The sequence below is a fragment of the Hordeum vulgare genome, chromosome 7H (assembly GCF_904849725.1).
Source record: "Hordeum vulgare subsp. vulgare chromosome 7H, MorexV3_pseudomolecules_assembly, whole genome shotgun sequence".
NCBI classification, from domain to species: Eukaryota; Viridiplantae; Streptophyta; class Magnoliopsida; order Poales; family Poaceae; genus Hordeum; species Hordeum vulgare.
The window spans coordinates 37,924,405-37,942,099 of record NC_058524.1 but is presented as its reverse complement, the minus strand read 5'-3'; positions in this window follow the sequence as shown (position 1 = coordinate 37,942,099).

The window sequence follows — 17,695 nt, the reverse complement described above, 5'->3', positions numbered from 1 at the left end:
CTCATTTTTTGGAACTTATTAGAACTCCATTGTTTTTCTGTGTTCAAAATGCCCCATTCAAAGCCACATCATCAATTAACAACCCTTTCGGACTTCATTTGTTATTTTTCATGCATTTACTGATTATTTTGAGCTATAAGACCATGAAATTGAAAAGCATTTGAAATGGACTCTGAAAAGGTTCCAAGTTGGCATGGTATCATCATTTCACCCACATAGCATGTGCGAGAAAGATGCGAGGGTTATGGCAAAAACTCGATGCACTTCGTGTACAAAACGGACAACCTCTTTCGAAGTATCAGGGTTTCATACGGAAACTCGTTTGTTACAAAGGGATTTCATTTTTTTTGAATTTATTTGAACTCCATAGTTTTTCTGTGTTCAAAATGCACCATTCAAAGCCACGTCATCAATTTACAACCCTTTGTGACTTCCTTTGTTATTTTTCATGCATTTACTGATTATTATGAGCTATAAGACCATGAAATAGAAAAGTATTTGAAATGAACTCTGAAAAGGTTCCAAGTTGGCATGGTATCATCATTTGAGCCACATAGCATGTGCGAGAAAGTTGAGAGGGTTACGGCAAAAACTGGATGCACTTCGTGCACAAAACGGACAATCTCTTTCGAAGTATCAGGGTTTCATACGGAAACTCGTCTGTTACAAAGGGATTTCATTTTTTTGAACATATTTGAAGCCATAGTTTTTCTGTGTTCAAAATGCACCATTCAAAGCCACATCATCAATTTACAACCCTTTCTGACTTCATTTGTTATTTTTCATGCATTTACTGATTATTATGAGCTATAAGACCATGAAATTGAAAAGCATTTGAAATGAACTCTGAAAAGGTTCCAAGTTGGCATGGTATCATCATTTCACCCACATAGCATGTGCGAGAAAGTTGAGAGGGTTACGGCAAAAACTCGATGCACTTCATGTACAGAACGGACAATCTCTTTCGAAGTATCAGGGTTTCATACGGAAACTCGTCTGTTACAAAGGGATTTCATTTTTTTGAACTTATTTGAACTCCATAGTTTTTCTGTGTTCAAAATGCCCCATTCAAAGCCACATCATCAATTTACAACCCTTTCTGACTTCATTTGTTATTTTTCATGCATTTACTGATTATTTTGAGCTATAAGACCATGAAATTGAAAAGCATTTGAAATGAACTCTGAAAAGGTTCCAAGTTGGCATGGTATCATCATTTCACCCACATAGCATGTGCGAGAAAGATGAGAGGGTTACGGCAAAAACTCGATGCACTTCGTGTAGAAAACGGACAATCTCTTTCGAAGTATCAGGGTTTCATACGGAAACTCGTCTGTTACAAAGGGATCTCATTTTTTGGAACTTATTAGAACTCCATTGTTTTTCTATGTTCAAAATGCCCCATTCAAAGCCACATCATCAATTAACAACCCTTTCGGACTTCATTTGTTATTTTTCATGCATTTACTGATTATTTTGAGCTATAAGACCATGAAATTGAAAAGCATTTGAAATGAACTCTGAAAAGGTTCCAAGTTGGCATGGTATCATCATTTCACCCACATAGCATGTGCGAGAAAGATGCGAGGGTTACGGCAAAAACTCGATGCACTTCGTGTACAAAACGGACAATCTCTTTCGAAGTATCAGGGTTTCATACGGAAACTCGTTTGTTACATAGGGATTTCATTTTTTTTGAACTTATTTGAACTCCATAGTTTTTCTGTGTTCAAAATGCACCATTCAAAGCCACGTCATCAATTTACAACCCTTTCTGACTTCCTTTGTTATTTTTCATGCATTTACTGATTATTATGAGCTATAAGACCATGAAATAGAAAAGTATTTGAAATGAACTCTGAAAAGGTTCCAAGTTGGCATGGTATCATCATTTGACCCACATAGCATGTGCGAGAAAGTTGAGAGGGTTACGGCAAAAACTGGATGCAATTCGTGTACAAAACGGACAATCTCTTTCGAAGTATCAGGGTTTCATACGGAAACTCGTCTGTTACAAAGGGATTTCATTTTTTTGAACATATTTGAAGCCATAGTTTTTCTGTGTTCAAAATGCACCATTCAAAGCCACATCATCAATTTACAACCCTTTCTGACTTCATTTGTTTTTTTTCATGCATTTACTGATTATTATGAGCTATAAGACCATGAAAATGAAAAGCATTTGAAATGAACTCTGAAAAGGTTCCAAGTTGGCATGGTATTATCATTTCACCCACATAGCATGTGCGAGAAAGTTGACAGGGTTACGGCAAAAACTCGATGCACTTCGTGTACAGAACGGACAATCTCTTTCGAAGTATCATGGTTTCATACGGAAACTCGTCTGTTACAAAGGGATTTCATTTTTGGGAACTTATTTGAACTCCATAGTTTTTCTGTGTTCAAAATGCCCCATTCAAAGCCACATCATCAATTAACAACCCTTTCTGACTTCATTTGTTATTTTTCATGCATTTACTGATTATTATGAGCTATAAGACCATGAAATTGAAAAGTATTTGAAATGAACTCTGAAAAGGTTCCAAGTTGGCATGGTATCATCATTTGAGCCACATAGCATGTGCGAGAAAGTTGAGAGGGTTACGGCAAAAACTGGATGCACTTCGTGCACAAAACGGACAATCTCTTTCGAAGTATCAGGGTTTCATACGGAAACTCGTCTGTTACAAAGGGATTTCATTTTTTTGAACATATTTGAAGCCATAGTTTTTCTGTGTTCAAAATGCACCATTCAAAGCCACATCATCAATTTACAACCCTTTCTGACTTCATTTGTTATTTTTCATGCATTTACTGATTATTATGAGCTATAAGACCATGAAATTGAAAAGCATTTGAAATGAACTCTGAAAAGGTTCCAAGTTGGCATGGTATCATCATTTCACCCACATAGCATGTGCGAGAAAGTTGAGAGGGTTACGGCAAAAACTCGATGCACTTCATGTACAGAACGGACAATCTCTTTCGAAGTATCAGGGTTTCATACGGAAACTCGTCTGTTACAAAGGGATCTCATTTTTTTGAACTTATTTGAACTCCATAGTTTTTCTGTGTTCAAAATGCCCCATTCAAAGCCACATCATCAATTTACAACCCTTTCTGACTTCATTTGTTATTTTTCATGCATTTACTGATTATTTTGAGCTATAAGACCATGAAATTGAAAAGCATTTGAAATGAACTCTGAAAAGGTTCCAAGTTGGCATGGTATCATCATTTCACCCACATAGCATGTGCGAGAAAGATGAGAGGGTTACGGCAAAAACTCGATGCACTTCGTGTAGAAAACGGACAATCTCTTTCGAAGTATCAGGGTTTCATACGGAAACTCGTCTGTTACAAAGGGATCTCATTTTTTGGAACTTATTAGAACTCCATTGTTTTTCTATGTTCAAAATGCCCCATTCAAAGCCACATCATCAATTAACAACCCTTTCGGACTTCATTTGTTATTTTTCATGCATTTACTGATTATTTTGAGCTATAAGACCATGAAATTGAAAAGCATTTGAAATGAACTCTGAAAAGGTTCCAAGTTGGCATGGTATCATCATTTCACCCACATAGCATGTGCGAGAAAGATGCGAGGGTTACGGCAAAAACTCGATGCACTTCGTGTACAAAACGGACAATCTCTTTCGAAGTATCAGGGTTTCATACGGAAACTCGTTTGTTACATAGGGATTTCATTTTTTTTGAACTTATTTGAACTCCATAGTTTTTCTGTGTTCAAAATGCACCATTCAAAGCCACGTCATCAATTTACAACCCTTTCTGACTTCCTTTGTTATTTTTCATGCATTTACTGATTATTATGAGCTATAAGACCATGAAATAGAAAAGTATTTGAAATGAACTCTGAAAAGGTTCCAAGTTGGCATGGTATCATCATTTGACCCACATAGCATGTGCGAGAAAGTTGAGAGGGTTACGGCAAAAACTGGATGCAATTCGTGTACAAAACGGACAATCTCTTTCGAAGTATCAGGGTTTCATACGGAAACTCGTCTGTTACAAAGGGATTTCATTTTTTTGAACATATTTGAAGCCATAGTTTTTCTGTGTTCAAAATGCACCATTCAAAGCCACATCATCAATTTACAACCCTTTCTGACTTCATTTGTTTTTTTTCATGCATTTACTGATTATTATGAGCTATAAGACCATGAAAATGAAAAGCATTTGAAATGAACTCTGAAAAGGTTCCAAGTTGGCATGGTATTATCATTTCACCCACATAGCATGTGCGAGAAAGTTGACAGGGTTACGGCAAAAACTCGATGCACTTCGTGTACAGAACGGACAATCTCTTTCGAAGTATCATGGTTTCATACGGAAACTCGTCTGTTACAAAGGGATTTCATTTTTGGGAACTTATTTGAACTCCATAGTTTTTCTGTGTTCAAAATGCCCCATTCAAAGCCACATCATCAATTAACAACCCTTTCTAACTTCATTTGTTATTTTTCATGCATTTACTGATTATTTTGAGCTATAAGACCATGAAATTGAAAAGCATTTGAAATGAACTCTGAAAAGGTTCCAAGTTGGCATGGTATCATCATTTCACCCACATAGCATGTGCGAGAAAGTTGAGAGGGTTACGGCAAAAACTCGATGCACTTCATGTACAGAACGGACAATCTCTTTCGAAGTATCAGGGTTTCATACGGAAACTCGTCTGTTACAAAGGGATTTCATTTTTTTGAACTTATTTGAACTCCATAGTTTTTCTGTGTTCAAAATGCCCCATTCAAAGCCACATCATCAATTTACAACCCTTTCTGACTTCATTTGTTATTTTTCATGCATTTACTGATTATTTTGAGCTATAAGACCATGAAATTGAAAAGCATTTGAAATGAACTCTGAAAAGGTTCCAAGTTGGCATGGTATCATCATTTCACCCACATTGCATGTGCGAGAAAGATGAGAGGGTTACGGCAAAAACTCGATGCACTTCGTGTAGAAAACGGACAATCTCTTTCGAAGTATCAGGGTTTCATACGGAAACTCGTCTGTTACAAAGGGATCTCATTTTTTGGAACTTATTAGAACTCCATTGTTTTTCTATGTTCAAAATGCCCCATTCAAAGCCACATCATCAATTAACAACCCTTTCGGACTTCATTTGTTATTTTTCATGCATTTACTGATTATTATGAGCTATAAGACCATGAAATTGAAAAGCATTTGAAATGAACTCTGAAAAGGTTCCAAGTTGGCATGGTATCATCATTTCACCCACATAGCATGTGCGAGAAAGATGCGAGGGTTACGGCAAAAACTCGATGCACTTCGTGTACAAAACGGACAATCTCTTTCGAAGTATCAGGGTTTCATACGGAAACTCGTTTGTTACATAGGGATTTCATTTTTTTTGAACTTATTTGAACTCCATTGTTTTTCTGTGTTCAAAATGCACCATTCAAAGCCACGTCATCAATTTACAACCCTTTCTGACTTCCTTTGTTATTTTTCATGCATTTACTGATTATTATGAGCTATAAGACCATGAAATAGAAAAGTATTTGAAATGAACTCTGAAAAGGTTCCAAGTTGGCATGGTATCATCATTTGACCCACATAGCATGTGCGAGAAAGATGCGAGGGTTACGGCAAAAACTGGATGCACTTCGTGTACAAAACGGACAATCTCTTTCGAAGTATCAGGGTTTCATACGGAAACTCGTCTGTTACAAAGGGATTTCATTTTTTTGAACATATTTGAAGCCATAGTTTTTCTGTGTTCAAAATGCACCATTCAAAGCCACATCATCAATTTACAACCCTTTCTGACTTCATTTGTTTTTTTTCATGCATTTACTGATTATTATGAGCTATAAGACCATGAAAATGAAAAGCATTTGAAATGAACTCTGAAAAGGTTCCAAGTTGGCATGGTATTATCATTTGACCCACATAGCATGTGCGAGAAAGTTGACAGGGTAACGGCAAAAACTCGATGCACTTCGTGTACAGAACGGACAATCTCTTTCGAAGTATCATGGTTTCATACGGAAACTCGTCTGTTACAAAGGGATTTCATTTTTGGGAACTTATTTGAACTCCATAGTTTTTCTGTGTTCAAAATGCCCCATTCAAAGCCACATCATCAATTAACAACCCTTTCTGACTTCATTTGTTATTTTTCATGCATTTACTGATTATTTTGAGCTATAAGACCATGAAATTGAAAAGCATTTGAAATGAACTCTGAAAAGGTTCCAAGTTGGCATGGTATCATCATTTCACCCACATAGCATGTGCGAGAAAGTTGAGAGGGTTACGGCAAAAACTCGATGCACTTCATGTACAGAACGGACAATCTCTTTCGAAGTATCAGGGTTTCATACGGAAACTCGTCTGTTACAAAGGGATTTCATTTTTTTGAACTTATTTGAACTCCATAGTTTTTCTGTGTTCAAAATGCACCATTCAAAGCCACATCATCAATTTACAACCCTTTCTGACTTCATTTGTTATTTTTCATGCATTTACTGATTATTATGAGCTATAAGACCATGAAATTGAAAAGCATTTGAAATGAACTCTGAAAAGGTTCCAAGTTGGCATGGTATCATCATTTCACCCACATAGCATGTGCGAGAAAGTTGAGAGGGTTACGGCAAAAACTCGATGCACTTCGTGTACAAAACGGACAATCTCTATCGAAGTATCAGGGTTTCATACGGAAACTCGTCTGTTACAAAGGGATTTCATTTTTTTGAACTTATTTGAACTCCATAGTTTTTCTGTGTTCAAAATGCCCCATTCAAAGCCACATGATCAATTTACAACCCTTTCTGACTTCATTTGTTATTTTTCATGCATTTACTGATTATTGTGAGCTATAAGACCATGAAATTGAAAAGCATTTGAAATGAACTCTGAAAAGGTTCCAAGTTGGCATGGTATCATCATTTCACCCACATTGCATGTGCGAGAAAGATGAGAGGGTTACGGCAAAAACTGGATGCACTTCGTGTACAAAAGGGACAATCTCTTTCGAAGTATCACGGTTTCATACGGAAACTCGTCTGTTACAAAGGGATTTCATTTTTTTGAACTTATTTGAAGCCATAGTTTTTCTGTGTTCAAAATGCACCATTCAAAGCCACATCATCAATTTACAACCCTTTCGGACTTCATTTGTTATTTTTCATGCATTTACTGATTATTATGATCTATAAGACCATGAAATTGAAAAGCATTTGAAATGAACTCTGAAAAGGTTCCAAGTTGGCATGGTATCATCATTTCACCCACATAGCATGTGCGAGAAAGATGCGAGGGTTACGGCAAAAACTCGATGCACTTCGTGTACAAAACGGACAATCTCTTTCGAAGTATCAGGGTTTAATACGGAAACTCGTCTGTTACAAAGGGATCTCATTTTTTGGAACTTATTAGAACTCCATTGTTTTTCTGTGTTCAAAATGCCCCATTCAAAGCCACATCATCAATTAACAACCCTTTCGGACTTCATTTGTTATTTTTCATGCATTTACTGATTATTTTGAGCTATAAGACCATGAAATTGAAAAGCATTTGAAATGAACTCTGAAAAGGTTCCAAGTTGGCATGGTATCATCATTTCACCCACATAGCATGTGCGAGAAAGATGCGAGGGTTACGGCAAAAACTCGATGCACTTCGTGTACAAAACGGACAATCTCTTTCGAAGTATCAGGGTTTCATACGGAAACTCGTTTGTTACATAGGGATTTCATTTTTTTTGAACTTATTTGAACTCCATAGTTTTTCTGTGTTCAAAATGCACCATTCAAAGCCACGTCATCAATTTACAACCCTTTCTGACTTCCTTTGTTATTTTTCATGCATTTACTGATTATTATGAGCTATAAGACCATGAAATAGAAAAGTATTTGAAATGAACTCTGAAAAGGTTCCAAGTTGGCATGGTATCATCATTTGACCCACATAGCATGTGCGAGAAAGTTGAGAGGGTTACGGCAAAAACTGGATGCAATTCGTGTACAAAACGGACAATCTCTTTCGAAGTATCAGGGTTTCATACGGAAACTCGTCTGTTACAAAGGGATTTCATTTTTTTGAACATATTTGAAGCCATAGTTTTTCTGTGTTCAAAATGCACCATTCAAAGCCACATCATCAATTTACAACCCTTTCTGACTTCATTTGTTATTTTTCATGCATTTACTGATTATTATGAGCTATAAGACCATGAAATTGAAAAGCATTTGAAATGAACTCTGAAAAGGTTCCAAGTTGGCATGGTATTATCATTTCACCCACATAGCATGTGCGAGAAAGTTGACAGGGTTACGGCAAAAACTCGATGCACTTCGTGTACAGAACGGACAATCTCTTTCGAAGTATCATGGTTTCATACGGAAACTCGTCTGTTACAAAGGGATTTCATTTTTGGGAACTTATTTGAACTCCATAGTTTTTCTGTGTTCAAAATGCCCCATTCAAAGCCACATCATCAATTAACAACCCTTTCTGACTTCATTTGTTATTTTTCATGCATTTACTGATTATTTTGAGCTATAAGACCATGAAATTGAAAAGCATTTGAAATGAACTCTGAAAAGGTTCCAAGTTGGCATGGTATCATCATTTCACCCACATAGCATGTGCGAGAAAGATGCGAGGGTTACGGCAAAAACTCGATGCACTTCGTGTACAAAACGGACAATCTCTATCGAAGTATCAGGGTTTCATACGGAAACTCGTTTGTTACAAAGGGATTTCATTTTTTTGAACTTATTTGAACTCCATAGTTTTTCTGTGTTCAAAATGCACCATTCAAAGCCACATCATCAATTTACAACCCTTTATGACTTCATTTGTTATTTTTCATGCATTTATTGATTATTGTGAGCTATAAGACCATGAAATTGAAAAGCATTTGAAATGAACTCTGAAAAGGTTCCAAGTTGGCATGGTATCATCATTTCACCCACATAGCATGTGCGAGAAAGTTGAGAGGGTTACGGCAAAAACTCGATGCACTTCGTGTACAGAACGGACAATCTCTTTCGAAGTATCAGGGTTTCATACGGAAACTCATCTGTTACAAAGGGATTTCATTTTTGGGAACTTATTTGAACTCCATAGTTTTTCTGTGTTCAAAATGCCCCATTCAAAGCCACATCATCAATTAACAACCCTTTCTGACTTCATTTGTTATTTTTCATGCATTTACTGATTATTTTGAGCTATAAGACCATGAAATTGAAAAGCATTTGAAATGAACTCTGAAAAGGTTCCATGTTGGCATGGTATCATTATTTCACCCACATAGCACGTGCGAGAAAGATGCGAGGGTTACGGCAAAAACTCGATGCACTTCGTGTACAAAACGGACAATCTCTATCGAAGTATCAGGGTTTCATACGGAAACTCGTTTGTTACAAAGGGATTTCATTTTTTTGAACTTATTTGAACTCCATAGTTTTTCTGTGTTCAAAATGCACCATTCAAAGCCACATCATCAATTTACAACCCTTTATGACTTCGTTGTTATTTTTCATGCATTTACTGATTATTATGAGCTATAAGACCATGAAATTGAAAAGCATTTGAAATGAACTCTGAAAAGGTTCCAAGTTGGCATGGTATCATCATTTCACCCACATAGCATGTGCGAGAAAGTTGAGAGGGTTACGGCAAAAACTGGATGCACTTCGTGTACAAAAGTGACAATCTCTTTCGAAGTATCACGGTTTCATACGGAAACTCGTCTATTACAAAGGGATTTCATTTTTTTGAACTTATTTGAACTCCATAGTTTTTCTGTGTTCAAAATGCACCATTCAAAGCCACATCATCAATTTACAACCCTTTCTGACTTCATTTGTTATTTTTCATGCATTTACTGATTATTATGAGCTATAAGACCATGAAATTGAAAAGCATTTGAAATGAACTCTGAAAAGGTTCCAAGTTGGCATGGTATCATCATTTCACCCACATAACATGTGCGAGAAAGTTGAGAGGGTTACGGCACAAACTCGATGCACTTCGTGTACAAAACGAACAATCTCTTTCGAAGTATCACGGTTTCATACGGGAACTCGTCTATTACAAAGGGATTTCATTTTTTTGAACTTATTTGAACTCCATAGTTTTTCTGTGTTCAAAATGCCCCATTCAAAGCCACATCATCAATTTACAACCCTTTCTGACTTCATTTGTTATTTTTCATGCATTTACTGATTATTATGAGCTATAAGACCATGAAATTGAAAAGCATTTGAAATGAACTCTGAAAAGGTTCCAAGTTCGCATGGTATCATCATTTCACCCACATAGTATGTGCGAGAAAGTTGAGAGGGTTACGGCAAAAACTCGATGCACTTCGTGTACGGAACGGACAATCTCTTTCGAAGTATCAGGGTTTCATAAGGAAACTCGTCTGTTACAAAGGGATTTCATTTTTTGGAACTTATTTTAACTCCATAGTTTTTCCGTGTTCAAAATGCCCCATTCAAAGCCACATCATCAATTAACAACCCTTTCTGACTTCATTTGTTATTTTTCATACATTTACTGATTATTTTGAGCTATAAGACCATGAAATTGAAAAGCATTTGAAATGACCTCTGAAAAGGTTCCTAGTTGGCATGGTATCATCATTTCAACCACATAGCATGTGTGAGAAAGATGCGAGGGTTACGGCAAAAACTCGATGCACTTCGTGTACAAAACGGACAATCTCTTTCGAAGTATCAGGGTTTCACACGGAAACTCGTTTGTTACAAAGGGATTTCATTTTTTTGAACTTATTTGAACTCCATAGTTTTTCTGTGTTCAAAATGCACCATTCAAAGCCACATCATCAATTTACAACCCTTTCTGACTTCATTTGTTATTTTTCATGCATTTACTGATTATTATGAGCTATAAGACCATGAAATTGAAAAGTATTTGAAATGAACTCTGAAAAGGTTCCAAGTTGGCATAGTATCATAATTTCACCCACATAGCATGTGCGAGAAAGTTGAGAGGGTTAGACAAAAACTTGATGCACTTCGTGTACAAAAGGGACAATCTCTTTCGAAGTATCAGGGTTTCATACGGAAACTCGTCTGTTACAAAGGGATTTCATTTTTTGAACTTATTTGAAGCCATAGTTTTTCTGTGTTCAAAATGCACCATTCAAAGCCACATCATCAATTTACAACCCATTCTGACTTCATTTGTTATTTTTCATGCATTTACTGATTATTATGAGCTATAAGACCATGAAATTGAAAAGCATTTGAAATGAACTCTGAAAAGGTTCCAAGTTGGCATGGTATCATCATTTCACCCACATAGCATGTGCGAGAAAGTTGAGAGGGTTACGGCAAAAACTCGATGCACTTCGTGTACAGAACGGACAATCTCTTTCGAAGTATCAGGGTTTCATACGGAAACTCGTCTGTTACAAAGGGATTTCATTTTTGGGAACTTATTTGAACTCCATAGTTTTTCTGTGTTCAAAATGCCCCATTCAAAGCCACATCATCAATTAACAACCCTTTCTGACTTCATTTGTTATTTTTCATGCATTTACTGATTATTTTGAGCTATAAGACCATGAAATTGAAAAGCATTTGAAATGAACTCTGAAAAGGTTCCATGTTGGCATGGTATCATTATTTCACCCACATAGCACGTGCGAGAAAGATGCGAGGGTTACGGCAAAAACTCGATGCACTTCGTGTACAAAACGGACAATCTCTATCGAAGTATCAGGGTTTCATACGGAAACTCGTTTGTTACAAAGGGATTTCATTTTTTTGAACTTATTTGAACTCCATAGTTTTTCTGTGTTCAAAATGCACCATTCAAAGCCACATCATCAATTTACAACCCTTTATGACTTCGTTGTTATTTTTCATGCATTTACTGATTATTATGAGCTATAAGACCATGAAATTGAAAAGCATTTGAAATGAACTCTGAAAAGGTTCCAAGTTGGCATGGTATCATCATTTCACCCACATAGCATGTGCGAGAAAGTTGAGAGGGTTACGGCAAAAACTGGATGCACTTCGTGTACAAAAGTGACAATCTCTTTCGAAGTATCAGGGTTTCATACGGAAACTCGTCTATTACAAAGGGATTTCATTTTTTTGAACTTATTTGAACTCCATAGTTTTTCTGTGTTCAAAATGCACCATTCAAAGCCACATCATCAATTTACAACCCTTTCTGACTTCATTTGTTATTTTTCATGCATTTACTGATTATTATGAGCTATAAGACCATGAAATTGAAAAGCATTTGAAATGAACTCTGAAAAGGTTCCAAGTTGGCATGGTATCATCATTTCACCCACATAGCATGTGCGAGAAAGTTGAGAGGGTTACGGCAAAAACTGGATGCACTTCGTGTACAAAAGGGACAATCTCTTTCGAAGTATCAGGGTTTCATACGGAAACTCGTCTATTACAAAGGGATTTCATTTTTTTGAACTTATTTGAACTCCATAGTTTTTCTGTGTTCAAAATGCACCATTCAAAGCCACATCATCAATTTACAACCCTTTCTGACTTCATTTGTTATTTTTCATGCATTTACTGATTATTTTGAGCTATAAGACCATGAAATCGAAAAGCATTTGAACTGAACTCTGAAAAGGTTCCAAGTTGGCATGGTATCATCATTTCACCCACATAGCATGTGCGAGAAAGTTGAGAGGGTTACGGCAAAAACTGGATGCACTTCGTGTACAAAACGGACAATCTCTTTCGAAGTATCATAGTTTCATACGGAAACTCGTCTGTTAGAAAGGGATTTCATTTTTTTGAACTTATTTGAAGCCATAGTTTTTCTGTGTTCAAAATGCACCATTCAAAGCCACATCATCAATTTACAACCCTTTCTGACTTCATTTGTTATTTTTCATGCATTTACTGATTATTATGAGCTATAAGACCATGAAATTGAAAAGCATTTGAAATGAACTCTGAAAAGGTTCCAAGTTGGCATGGTATCATCATTTCACCCACATAACATGTGCGAGAAAGTTGAGAGGGTGATGGCACAAACTCGATGCACTTCGTGTACAAAACGGACAATCTCTTTCGAAGTATCACGGTTTCATACGGGAACTCGTCTGTTACAAAGGGATTTCATTTTTTTGAACTTATTTGAACTCCATAGTTTTTCTGTGTTCAAAATGCCCCATTCAAAGTCACATCATCAATTTACAACCCTTTCTGACTTCATTTGTTATTTTTCATGCATTTACTGATTATTATGAGCTATAAGACCATGAAATTGAAAAGCATTTGAAATGAACTCTGAAAAGGTTCCAAGTTCGCATGGTATCATCATTTCACCCACATAGCATGTGCGAGAAAGTTGAGAGGGTTACAGCAAAAACTCGATGCACTTCGTGTACAGAACGGACAATCTCTTTCGAAGTATCAGGGTTTCATAAGGAAACTCGTCTGGTACAAAGGGATTTCATTTTTTTGAACTTATTTGAACTCCATAGTTTTTCTGTGTTCAAAAAGCCCCATTCAAAGCCACATCATCAATTTACAACCCTTTCTGACTTCATTTGTTATTTTTCATCCATTTACTGATTATTATGAGCTATAAGACCATGAAATTGAAAAGCATTTGAAATGAACTCTGAAAAGGTTCCAAGTTGGCATGGTATCATCATTTCACCCACATAGCATGTGCGAGAAAGTTGAGAGGGTTACGACAAAAACTGGATGCACTTCGTGTACAAAAGGGACAATCTCTTTCGAAGTATCAGGGTTTCATACGGAAACTCGTCTATTACAAAGGGATTTCATTTTTTTGAACTTATTTGAACTCCATAGTTTTTCTGTGTTCAAAATGCACCATTCAAAGCCACATCATCAATTTACAACCCTTACTGACTTCATTTGTTATTTTTCATGCATTTACTGATTATTATGAGCTATAAGACCATGAAATTGAAAAGCATTTGAAATGAACTCTGAAAAGGTTCCAAGTTGGCATGGTATCATCATTTCACCCACATAGCATGTGCGAGAAAGTTGAGAGGGTTACGGCAAAAACTGGATGCACTTCGTGTACAAAAGGGACAATCTCTTTCGAAGTATCAGGGTTTCATACGGAAACTCGTCTATTACAAAGGGATTTCATTTTTTTGAACTTATTTGAACTCCATAGATTTTCTGTGTTCAAAATGCCCCATTCAAAGCCACATCATCAATTTACAACCCTTTCTGACTTCACTTGTTATTTTTCATGCATTTACTGATTCTTATGAGCTATAAGACCATGAAATTGAAAAGCATTTGAAATGAACTCTGGAAAAGGTTCCAAGTTGGCATGGTATCATCATTTCACCCACATAGCATGTGCGAGAAAGTTGAGAGGGTTACGGCAAAAACTCGATGCACTTCGTGTACAAAACGGACAATCTCTTTCGAAGTATCAGGGTTTCATACGGAAACTCGTCTGTTACAAAGGGATTTCATTTTTTTGAACTTATTTGAACTCCATAGTTTTTCTGTGTTCAAAATGCACCATTCAAAGCCACATCATCAATTTACAACCCTTTCTGACTTCATTTGTTATTTTTCATGCATTTACTGATTATTATGTGCTATAAGACCATGAAATTGAAAAGCATTTGAAACGAACTCCGAAAGGTTCCAAGTTGGCATGGTATCATCATTTCACCCACATAGCATGTGCGAGAAAGTTGAGAGGGTTACGGCAAAAACTCGATGCACTTCGTGTACAAAAGGGACAATCTCTTTCGAAGTATCAGGGTTTCATACGGAAACTCGTCTGTTACAAAGGGATTTCATTTTTTTGAACTTATTTGAACTCCATAGTTTTTCTGTGTTCAAAATGCACCATTCAAAGCCACATCATCAATTTACAACCCTTTCTGACTTCATTTGTTATTTTTCATGCATTTACTGATTATTTTGAGCTATAAGACCGTGAAATCAAAAAGCATTTGAAATGAACTAAGAAAAGGTTCCAAGTTGGCATGGTATCATCATTTCACCCACATAGCATGTGCGAGAAAGTTGAGAGGGTTACGGCAAAAACTGGATGCACTTCGTCTACAAAACGGACAATCTCTTTCGAAGTATCACAGTTTCATACGGAAACTCGTCAGTTAGAAAGGGATTTCATTTTCTTGAACTTATTTGAAGCCATAGTTTTTCTGTGTTCAAAATGCACCATTCAAAGCCACATCATCAATTTACAACCCTTTCTGACTTCATTTGTTATTTTTCATGCATTTACTAATTATTTTGAGCTATAAGACCATGAAATTGAAAAGCATTTGAAATGAACTCTGAAAAGGTTCCAACTTGGCATGGTATCATCATTTCACCCACATAACATGTGCGAGAAAGTTGAGAGGGTTACGGCACAAACTCGATGCACTTCGTGTACAAAACGGACATTCTCTTTCAAAGTATCACGGTTTCATACGGAAACTCGTCTGTTACAAAGGGATTTCATTTTTTTGAACTTATTTGAACTCCATAGTTTTTCTGTGTTCAAAATGCCCCATTCAAAGCCACATCATCAATTTACAACCCTTTCTGACTTCATTTGTTATTTTTCATGCATTTACTCATTATTATGAGCTATAAGACCATGAAATTGAAAAGCATTTGAAATGAACTCTGAAAAGGTTCCAAGTTGGCATGGTATCATCATTTCACCCACATAGCATGTGCGAGAAAGTTGAGAGGGTTACGGCAAAAACTCGATGCACTTCGTGTACAGAACGGACAATCTATTTCGAAGTATCAGGGTTTCATATGGAAACTCGTCTGTTACAAACAGATTTCATTTTTTTGAACTTATTTGAACTCCATAGTTTTTCTGTGTTCAAAATGCCCCATTCAAAGCCATATCATCAATTTACAACCCTTTCTGACTTCATTTGTTATTTTTCATGCATTTACTGATTATTATGAGCTATAAGACCATGAAATTGAAAAGCATTTGAAATGAACTCTGAAAAGGTTCCAAGTTGGCATGGTATCATCATTTCACCCACATAGCATGTGCGAGAAAGATGAGAGGCTTACGGCACAAACTGGATCCACTTCGTGTACAAAACGGACTATCTCTTTTGAAGTATCACGGTTTCATACGAAACCTCGTCTGTTACAAAGGGATTTCATTTTTTTGAACTTATTTGAACTCCATGGTTTTTCTGTGTTCAAAATGCCCCATTCAAAGCCACGTCATCAATTTACAACCCTTTCTGACTTCACTTGTCATTTTTCATGCATTTACTGATTCTTATGAGCTATAAGACCATGAAATTGAAAAGCATTTGAAATGAACTCTGGAAAAGGTTCCAAGTTGGCATGGTATCATGATTTCACCCACATAGCATGTGCGAGAAAGTTGAGAGGGGTACGGCAAAAACTCGATGCACTTCGTGTAGAAAACGGACAATCTCTTTCGAAGTATCAGGGTTTCATATGGAAACTAGTCTGTTACAAAGGGATTTCATTTTTTTGAACTTATTTGAACTCCATAGTTTTTCTGTGTTCAAAATGCCCCATTCAAAGCCACATCATCAATTTACAACACTTTCTGACTTCATTTGTTATTTTTCATGCATTTACTAATTATTATGAGCTATAAGACCATGAAATTGAAAAGCATTTGAAATGAACTCTGAAAAGGTTCCAAGTTGGCATGGTATCATCATTTCACCCACATAGCATGTGCGAGAAAGTTGAGAGGGTTACGACACAAACTGGATCCACTTCGTGTACAAAACGGACAATCTCTTTTGAAGTATCACGGTTTCATACGAAAACTCGTCTGTTACAAAGGGATTTCATTTTTTTGAACTTATTTGAACTCCATAGTTTTTCTGTGTTCAAAATGCCCCATTCAAAGCCACATCATCAATTTACAACCCTTTCTGACTTCACTTGTTATTTTTCATGCATTTACTGATTCTTATGAGCTATAAGACCATGAAATTGAAAAGCATTTGAAATGAACTTTGGAAAAGGTTCCAAGTTGGCATGGTATTATCATTTCACCCACATAGCATGTGCGAGAAAGTTGAGAGGGTTACGGCAAAAACTGGATGCACTTCGTGTACAAAACGGACAATCTCTTTCGAAGTATCAGGGTTTCATACGGAAACTCGTGTGTTACAAAGGGATTTCATTTTTTTGAACTTATTTGAACTTCATTGTTTTTTTGTGTTCAAACTGCACCATTCAAAGCCACATCATCAATTTACAACCCTTTCTGACTTCATTTGCTATTTTTCATGCATTTACTGATTATTCTAGCTATAAGACCATGAAATTGAAAAGCATTTGAAATGAACTCTGAAAAGGTTCCAAGTTGGCATGGTATCATCATTTCACCCACATAGCATGTGCGAGAAAGTTTAGAGCGTTACGGCAAAAACTGGATGCACTTCGTGTACAAAACGGACAATCTCTTTCGAAGTATCATAGTTTCATACGGAAACTCGTCTGTTAGAAAGGGATTTCATTTTTTTGAACTTATTTGAAGCCATAGTTTTTCTGTGTTCAAAATGCACCATTCAAAACCACATCATCAATTTAGAACCCTTTCTAACTTCATTTGTTATTTTTCATGCATTTACTGATTATTATGAGCTATAAGACCATGAAATTGAAAAGCATTTGAAATGACCTCTGAAAAG